Source organism: Zeugodacus cucurbitae, chromosome 2 (assembly GCF_028554725.1).
Source record: "Zeugodacus cucurbitae isolate PBARC_wt_2022May chromosome 2, idZeuCucr1.2, whole genome shotgun sequence".
NCBI classification, from domain to species: domain Eukaryota; kingdom Metazoa; phylum Arthropoda; class Insecta; order Diptera; family Tephritidae; genus Zeugodacus; species Zeugodacus cucurbitae.
In genome coordinates this window covers 86,377,316-86,384,765 of record NC_071667.1, presented here as the reverse complement: position 1 = coordinate 86,384,765, position 7,450 = coordinate 86,377,316, and positions in this window count along the sequence as shown.

Genomic DNA, 7,450 nt, shown 5'->3' with positions numbered 1-7,450 from the left:
AATTTCGTGTCGCTCGATTCCGGCATTGATTGGTTCAGGGACAATAAAGAGGATTTAAACGACCTCGAGCGCGCAAAGCTACATCAAGTGTTCACGGATGCAAATGTGAGCCTAAAACCGTGATGTGATCGAATACAACAAAAACAACAAAACAGCATTCACGGGTATACGAGTACGCTGTCCGCCCACGAAAAATTGCAGGAGGAGCCACTTTAATTAACTCTTTCAGCTCGTTACTTGGTTACAAAGCGAGTGCATTGATACGGAGGCGAAAATAGCGAACGAGAGTCTACAAAGTGAGATCAAATTAAGAAAATTTGAATTTACAATCAGAATTTACGAAGCAACGTAACTGAAAATGTCTTTAGTCCTTAGGTTTTTGAGTGGATAAGTCAATTTGAGTCTCTGAGGGACGGCTGAGATTTTGATAACAATTGCGTGAGATGTTAAACAATTTAGCTAAATTTTATTATTAGACAAATTAAAAACGTATTTTTAAGTTCCGAACGAATCGTTATGCTCCAACCTTGGAATCCAACACATTTGGTTCTTATATTATCAAAACCTTAAAAACGAATATTTTTGAAAGAGTTCTCATATGGAATATGGTAAGCATGTGAAGCCTGTCAATACTTACTATGTATATTCATTTGCTCTATTCATTCACTTCCATTGCCTTTGAGTGTCGCCCTCACGTACAAGCCATTCAATAAATTTCAACTTATTGTTTCTTCACTGTTACGACGTGCCACATATGGTGCAAGCAGTCACATTATTTGAATATAGAAAATTCCATCTGCTAGAGGTAGAATTCCTGCTGCATTGTTAGACGGGATGTATCGTGGGCTTTGGCAGTCCGAAAGCAAAGGTGGAAACTGTCAGGTTTTCTTTGGATTGACACATTCTGCTATTGTTTCCTTAAAATGAAAATACGTTTCTAAAAAGAAAGGCGACTTATAAATTCAATAGATAATGGTGTATATATGTATAATTTATCTTTATACCAGGTGAGAGTTTTAAAGCCTTGCAGTCCAGTGAAATGATGCTCGGCATCCTTCGTAGATTCAATTACAAAGCAAATACAGAGCTTTAAAATTCAATTACCAATTAATTGAAGTGAATACCCCTAATGTAAAATCTAGCCAGCAAATGTATGCATAATGTTTTCTGTCACTTCGAAGAAAGGGTATGCCGGTAGGATGTTGTAAGTAAGTAAATTATTTCGCATGAAACTCGTCGCACAGCTGCGCCTTACGTCTATTTAATGGCCAACTATTATGGAGCCATAAAATGTGTACAAATCTCTACAAACGATGGGACTTCTTTACCGATAAGTGGGTGCACGTTCTGATGGGGGAAATGGCGAAGTAACGGGATAAAATATATAAGACAGTTTATTAGTGTTTAGTGAGAGTTTATTAAAGGAACATAAGATAAGGTTAGGAAGGAAAGTTTTTCCTTCGCTCAAGTGGAGGTGAGGCAGACAGAGTTTATGTCAAATAAATTGCTTTGAAATTTTTCAGAAAATACTTACTTTTCCATACAAGTGACAAGCCAATGGGAAATGGCGGTGGCTGATTAAACTCAGTAAGAGTATAAATTGTTAAATCACGGTTGTTGTTGTTGCGCAAAGTAAATGTGTAACTAGGAATATTAAAAGACAATTTCACAAATAAAAGTTCCTTGCAGAGACAGGAGAGACAAATCGAAGATGGGAAATTAAGAGCATTGAATTTCTTTTAAGACGATTGCTCGCTTAATGCAGACTTTGAATCGAACATACACATATTTGTACATAACATCTCAATTTATATGTGAATGTTTATTTCGTTGTTGAAATGTTTGTGTTAAAAGCATTGAGCTGTCTGAGACACCCTGAACTTTAATACGAAAATTATGGGAATAAAGTTGAAAGCATTTATAGAGCAATGAAACTTCTTTGGTATTTTGGAATTGTTTTTATGCTAAAAGTTTCATTATTCAGTTTCATTAAACATGATCTTTGCTCTTTCGTTTTAGTGAACCTGGAAATCGCGTATTAAATCAAGATTTGATGGTTTTTAGAACTGAGAGGCTCATAAAATATGGATTGGATTTCAAGTCTCTGGGCTTGGCTCTCTCATTCTACAGTGATACCTATAACTGCATATATTTAGTTCAGTTTAAGTTTTATTCACAAAGATTTTTATTTACCGTTATATATTGCCAAATCTATAAATAATTTGATTACAAAGAAATGCTTCGCGCCTTAAAAGAAGTACCACTGGACCCTACTCAAGTCTTCGCGTCTTTCAATATCGCAAAAACATATGAAACGCTGTCTAAACAACAACAATGCTGCTAAACCAAACTTCTGCCAAATATTTCCAGTGAAACCCAAATGCTCGCCGATAAATTTCCGCGTAACACACTCAGCTATGCATTTGGCCAGAAGCGAGTATTCCGTCAGCCGTTGGAATTTATTGCTACCAATAAATAAATAATTTTAGCAGCGGCATCGATGATATGTCTACATACACACGCACACACATGACAAATACGCCAAGAACATGCTGTGTGCACACATCCTCCAGCGTTTTCGCTTGCGTATATTTGCACAAGTGCAGATCGGAGCGCTTTGTTCACTTACTGTGCAGCGAGATTTTATGCCATGGTGACTACGCGCAGTTGGAGATCGATAACGGAGGCGTTAATGGCTGAGCGAATTCTTTTACACAAAAACAAGAAAAAACCAAAAACAGGAAACAGTAAGGCCAAAAGTGAAGGGGTACCCCAAATTCCTGTCATATATTTCGTTTCACAGTTTGTTTTCGTGCACAATTTACATAAGCTCGCATGATTTAAGTATCATCTTTATATTCGCCGTTTAATTTCAGCACATCCGCCGAGTTCTTTTCATTTCCATAAAAATTACGGTAAATCCATTTAAGGCCATTTCAAGGCACCTGCTGGCAGCTTTCGTGTACTTTTCCGCGCCTTAGTGACCGATTGGAATACGATTTCGGTACGCATTTAACTGCACATTTGGACGCCCGATTCGAGCCAAATTCACTTGAGCACGTATGTATGAGGATATAAGCGGTGGAGGGGGTGAACGTGCGCGTTGTTATAGGGAAAAGGTTTTATTCGAGTGCCACGTGTGGGCTTCGGAAAGGAAATCTTACACTTATTATGCGCCACCTATTAGATTTCATTCGGTTTCTACTTGTGCTCATTTTCTCGCGTTTCCCTGTTGCTTTCGAATAGCCTTGGGCTTCATACAAGGTGCAACTCAAGGGGGTTACATATTTCAAGATTGCTTCAAAGAAAGTCCGACCTTGAGTGTCGTTGTTCGGATTGGTGTATGATACTCATTCTATTACTCTTGCCTGTATGTACCAAATTTCGGTCCTCAAATACCCACGTTAACCACATTTTGTTGCTGTCTTTGAATAATCATTGCCCATATCATGTTGCGCATTTGTGTGTGGTATTAATGTCCGATGAGGTTACTCCTGGATTCATGCCTACTTAGTCATCAACCAGATTGTATTCGTCGCTTAGTTCATGCCCTCGTTCGTTGTGTGTGCATTTCAATGGAAACTGTTCGGCGAGGACATACGTAATTTTATTGCCAATATGATACAAAGAGTTTGTGCGAGAGAAATTAATGGCCTCCACATTTACGGACACCTTTTATTGGCTTGTAAACAGGAATAGTGTGGACGTGTAAAAATTTAAAAATAGAAGGACCACATTACCAATAAAACAGTGTGACATGGGTATTTTTAGACCGAAAATTTGGCATTTAATAAATGGCCTCATAAATTCGTGTGTCTGTTCTCCGGCATTGCCGAATATGCCAACTGTCGGCTTCGTCATAAAATTCTGGTATTGTGAAGAAAAGTGTCTTCTGTCGATGCCTAGCTAGATGCCTACCATGTCTTGTATTTGTTTGTGGACTTTGCAGCATTTCTCGGAAAGTTCAAAAGGCAGGCAGTGTCTTTCTTGCTTTTGGGTAATTTTACCATATTTCATTTCTTTGCACCTGCCTTCCCTACTCTCCTTTCTTCATGCTGTTTTTACCTTAATTTGCATTCGTCTTGGCTCGTATTTTCCCCAGCGGAGATATTTAAAAACGAAATGGAAAATGGGGTAGTATTCTCCATGTGTGCTTTGTTGCTACTTTGGTTTTTACTCTGTGAAAGAGCTCTTTAAAGCTTTGCGACAGTTTAAAATGACCTTTTTCGAGCAATTTATTTTGCAAAAGTTAAGTGTGTATCCTCTCAATAAAGTCTACGTTTTGTGGTCGGTTATGCGGTTTCTGCAAATGTTCAATAAAGCTTGTAAAAAGTCTACCCAAATGAAGAGGTATTTTTTTCAAGAAATGTTTATTAAGTAAATATTTAACAAGCTATTTCACATGTTTCGAGAAAATTTAAAAGCTGATGACATTCAAAATAGTTTTTTATTGAAGGTGGTCGTGGTTGTGAATGGATATAGCTTCATCGGATTTTTAATTGTATCAAGAAAACGTAATATGAATGATTCGAACCAAATTTAATTGCAATTTGTTTTAGTAGTTCCTGAGATGTGACTTCCGTATTCATTTTGTAGCGTGAAATAATAAAATATTCTACAAACAGCATGTAAAGCATTTTGCTTCTGTAATTCTACACACGACGGCAAAGCTGCCGCAGTTTCATAATATAATCAAGAACTTGTTGCACTTGTGTGCAGATGAGTGTGGTTACATATCCTGACATCCCCTCTATATGTAGTTTGGACCTCAGCACCAGCCACACGGCAAATAAACTCATCAAGTCAAAATAATTAATTTAATTATACAGCCTGAAACGCGTGAATGCAATATCGCTCATTTCGAGGCTCATAAGTGTTGAAGGGGACAGGGCAAATTTTAGCCTTTAAACATCACCTGTGAACTGTTGTAATGTAGATCACAATAATAAAATTAAAATTCATAATAACAAAGGACAGCAAAAGAGTTTTAAGCCGCGACCGATGAATTTAATGAAAATCATTTTAATCAGAATGACAATTGAGGGGTGACTGCGATGGTACTGTGCAAGGCTAGTGATAGTCTAAATTTCTAACAAGCGCAGAACAGCTGCGACTTTATTACAATCCAAACCTATTAGTATGAGAAGCATATATGCAATCTGTTCAAGCCGTTTAGTCTACGTAAAATACGTAAAAATGGTTCGTGAAAGAAAAGCTGTGTGATGCGTTACAAAGCCTTTACTTGGCCATACAAAAGCACGTACTAAATATGAATTCTTCTACAATGTCGCCGAATGCGATGTAACGCAATCTAAGGCACATTGCATTTCATTGGGAGAGAGTGAGCAAGCGCACTAAAGAGTTATTACCTTGCGATTTGCTCCGTTCCTAGCTCTCGAAGAGAAAAGTGGGAATAGTATTAATTCGAAGTTATGGTGAGCAAACATATTTGCTTATATATTTGATAACAACTCCTAGATTCTAAAGCAACAAATTCTGATCTAACCTTGATAGTCTTGTATTTTCTCATAAGATGATATAATTATATACATTATATGTCAGAGCATTAATCATTAATCGCTATATATTTGGATAATTTAAATATGTATGTTAGGAATATCTGTGAACGCCTGACTGGTTAATGTTTCAATTTCAGCTTGCGAACTGAAGCTTCAATGCCAAATATATTGTGTATCTTCATTTAAAGAAAAACTTTTGTCATCTCTACTTCTGCCTTGCGATAATCTGTTTCTAATGGAATTAATTTAAATTTGAAAGAGATGTGACACCTTCTCTCCACTTGTGTGCCTACTCAATTGGTACCTCTTTCCGCTTCGCACAGCTTAATCATTATTGTTGCTTTTGATTTATGGCCATGGCCAATGCATTGAGTTCTCGTTTCAGGTCTGTCGCTCGTCTTGTGTCTGTCTGCTGTCGTTCCCATTTGGTTGCCAAATTGTGTGCTTTTGTCTGTCTCCGGTCCGATTATTTGTTTAAATCACGGTTGTTGCGCTCAGCCCCGCCCACTTATTTTGTTTGTGTTGTTGTAGCAATTTATGCATGTGTTTTCTGAATTGGTTGTGATTGAGTTAGATACCTTTTGACTGAATTTGACATTATGCTGACAGCCGGTCGTGCGTTTACCTTTCCTTTCATCTGCTTCTGTGGCACATTTCGTCCGTCCGGCCTTCCCATCATTTTGTAAACCATATTTCGTTGGCTTCATTTGCTCACCGAGGCTTATTGTTGCTTTTGTGTACGCTTCTGTTGTGCGCCGATATTTTCTTTGAGGATCCTAGGATTACAGTTGATTCACTTAATATTGTGGAATTTATTTCATTGTGGGCGGATGCTTCTGTCTGCATAATGTTGCGTATACGCAACGGCGCATACAACAGAAAGTGAAAAATAAAGCACCGAGTATTGGGAATAATGATAATTTAGTGCGTTGAACCAGCATCCACATTAAACATAATCAGTTATTCAGGTTAATATAATGCCGCTTCTTATTTATTAGTGGAAATATTATGGGCGAATTTGCATTAACGAGTTGGCTCTCTGGTGTGTTCTCACATACTTTATGCTTATTTACCTGTTGTTTGCGTGTGATTGCGTTAATTATTTGTGGGTGTTTGCTGATCTCTCAAATTTTTTTCTTTCTTAATGGCTGCAATTTGCGGGTTTACCTCCCAGCTAATGCCCATGGAATGTATTCGATTTTCCTTAAGCTGATTTTTCCTTTCTTATTTCTCTCTATTACTTCTACATATGTGTTTCGAATATATCTACCTAATACTTAGGACATTCGGATAATATCTTTGTATTTCTCGACACTTCTAGCACTCACTTATATAAGTATCTATCTCTATAATGTATTGATTGGACAATTGCAAATGCCGTGAAGTGCCAAAAATTTGGTAATCATTTCATATTTCGTAAATCTATTGTAATAGAATACAAATGCCGTGTCATCCGTAGCTTTAACCGTGTCTTTGACAAAGTGTCATATCCCCTAGGTAAGCAGCACTTAAGGCAGCAGCCAACAACTTAGAAGTGCAAAGTAATTCAACTTCGAGCGCGAAAGGCTTAACATTTACAAGGTCACTTCAGAAATTTCGACTTTCAACTTACCACGCTCTGACGAACAGCGTGTTTAATTACGATGTGCCGTTATTTAGCATTTCCATGCGGAGAGAGCAATGCGCCGCGAAACACACAAATGAAATGTGGAAGTGAAAGGAAATTATAAATTAAGAAGAGTTCCCATGGCTACAACCCGTGTGGGGGTGACAATCTGAACGGTGATTTTGGTTATTTCTTGAAATTTCCATTATTAACGCTGACAAATAAAGGAAAGTGCTGAACTGGCTGTAATTATTATCATATTTGAGGATAATTATTGTGCCACAAGTTAAAATATTGCGGATTAATCACATAATCTTTCCTGAGG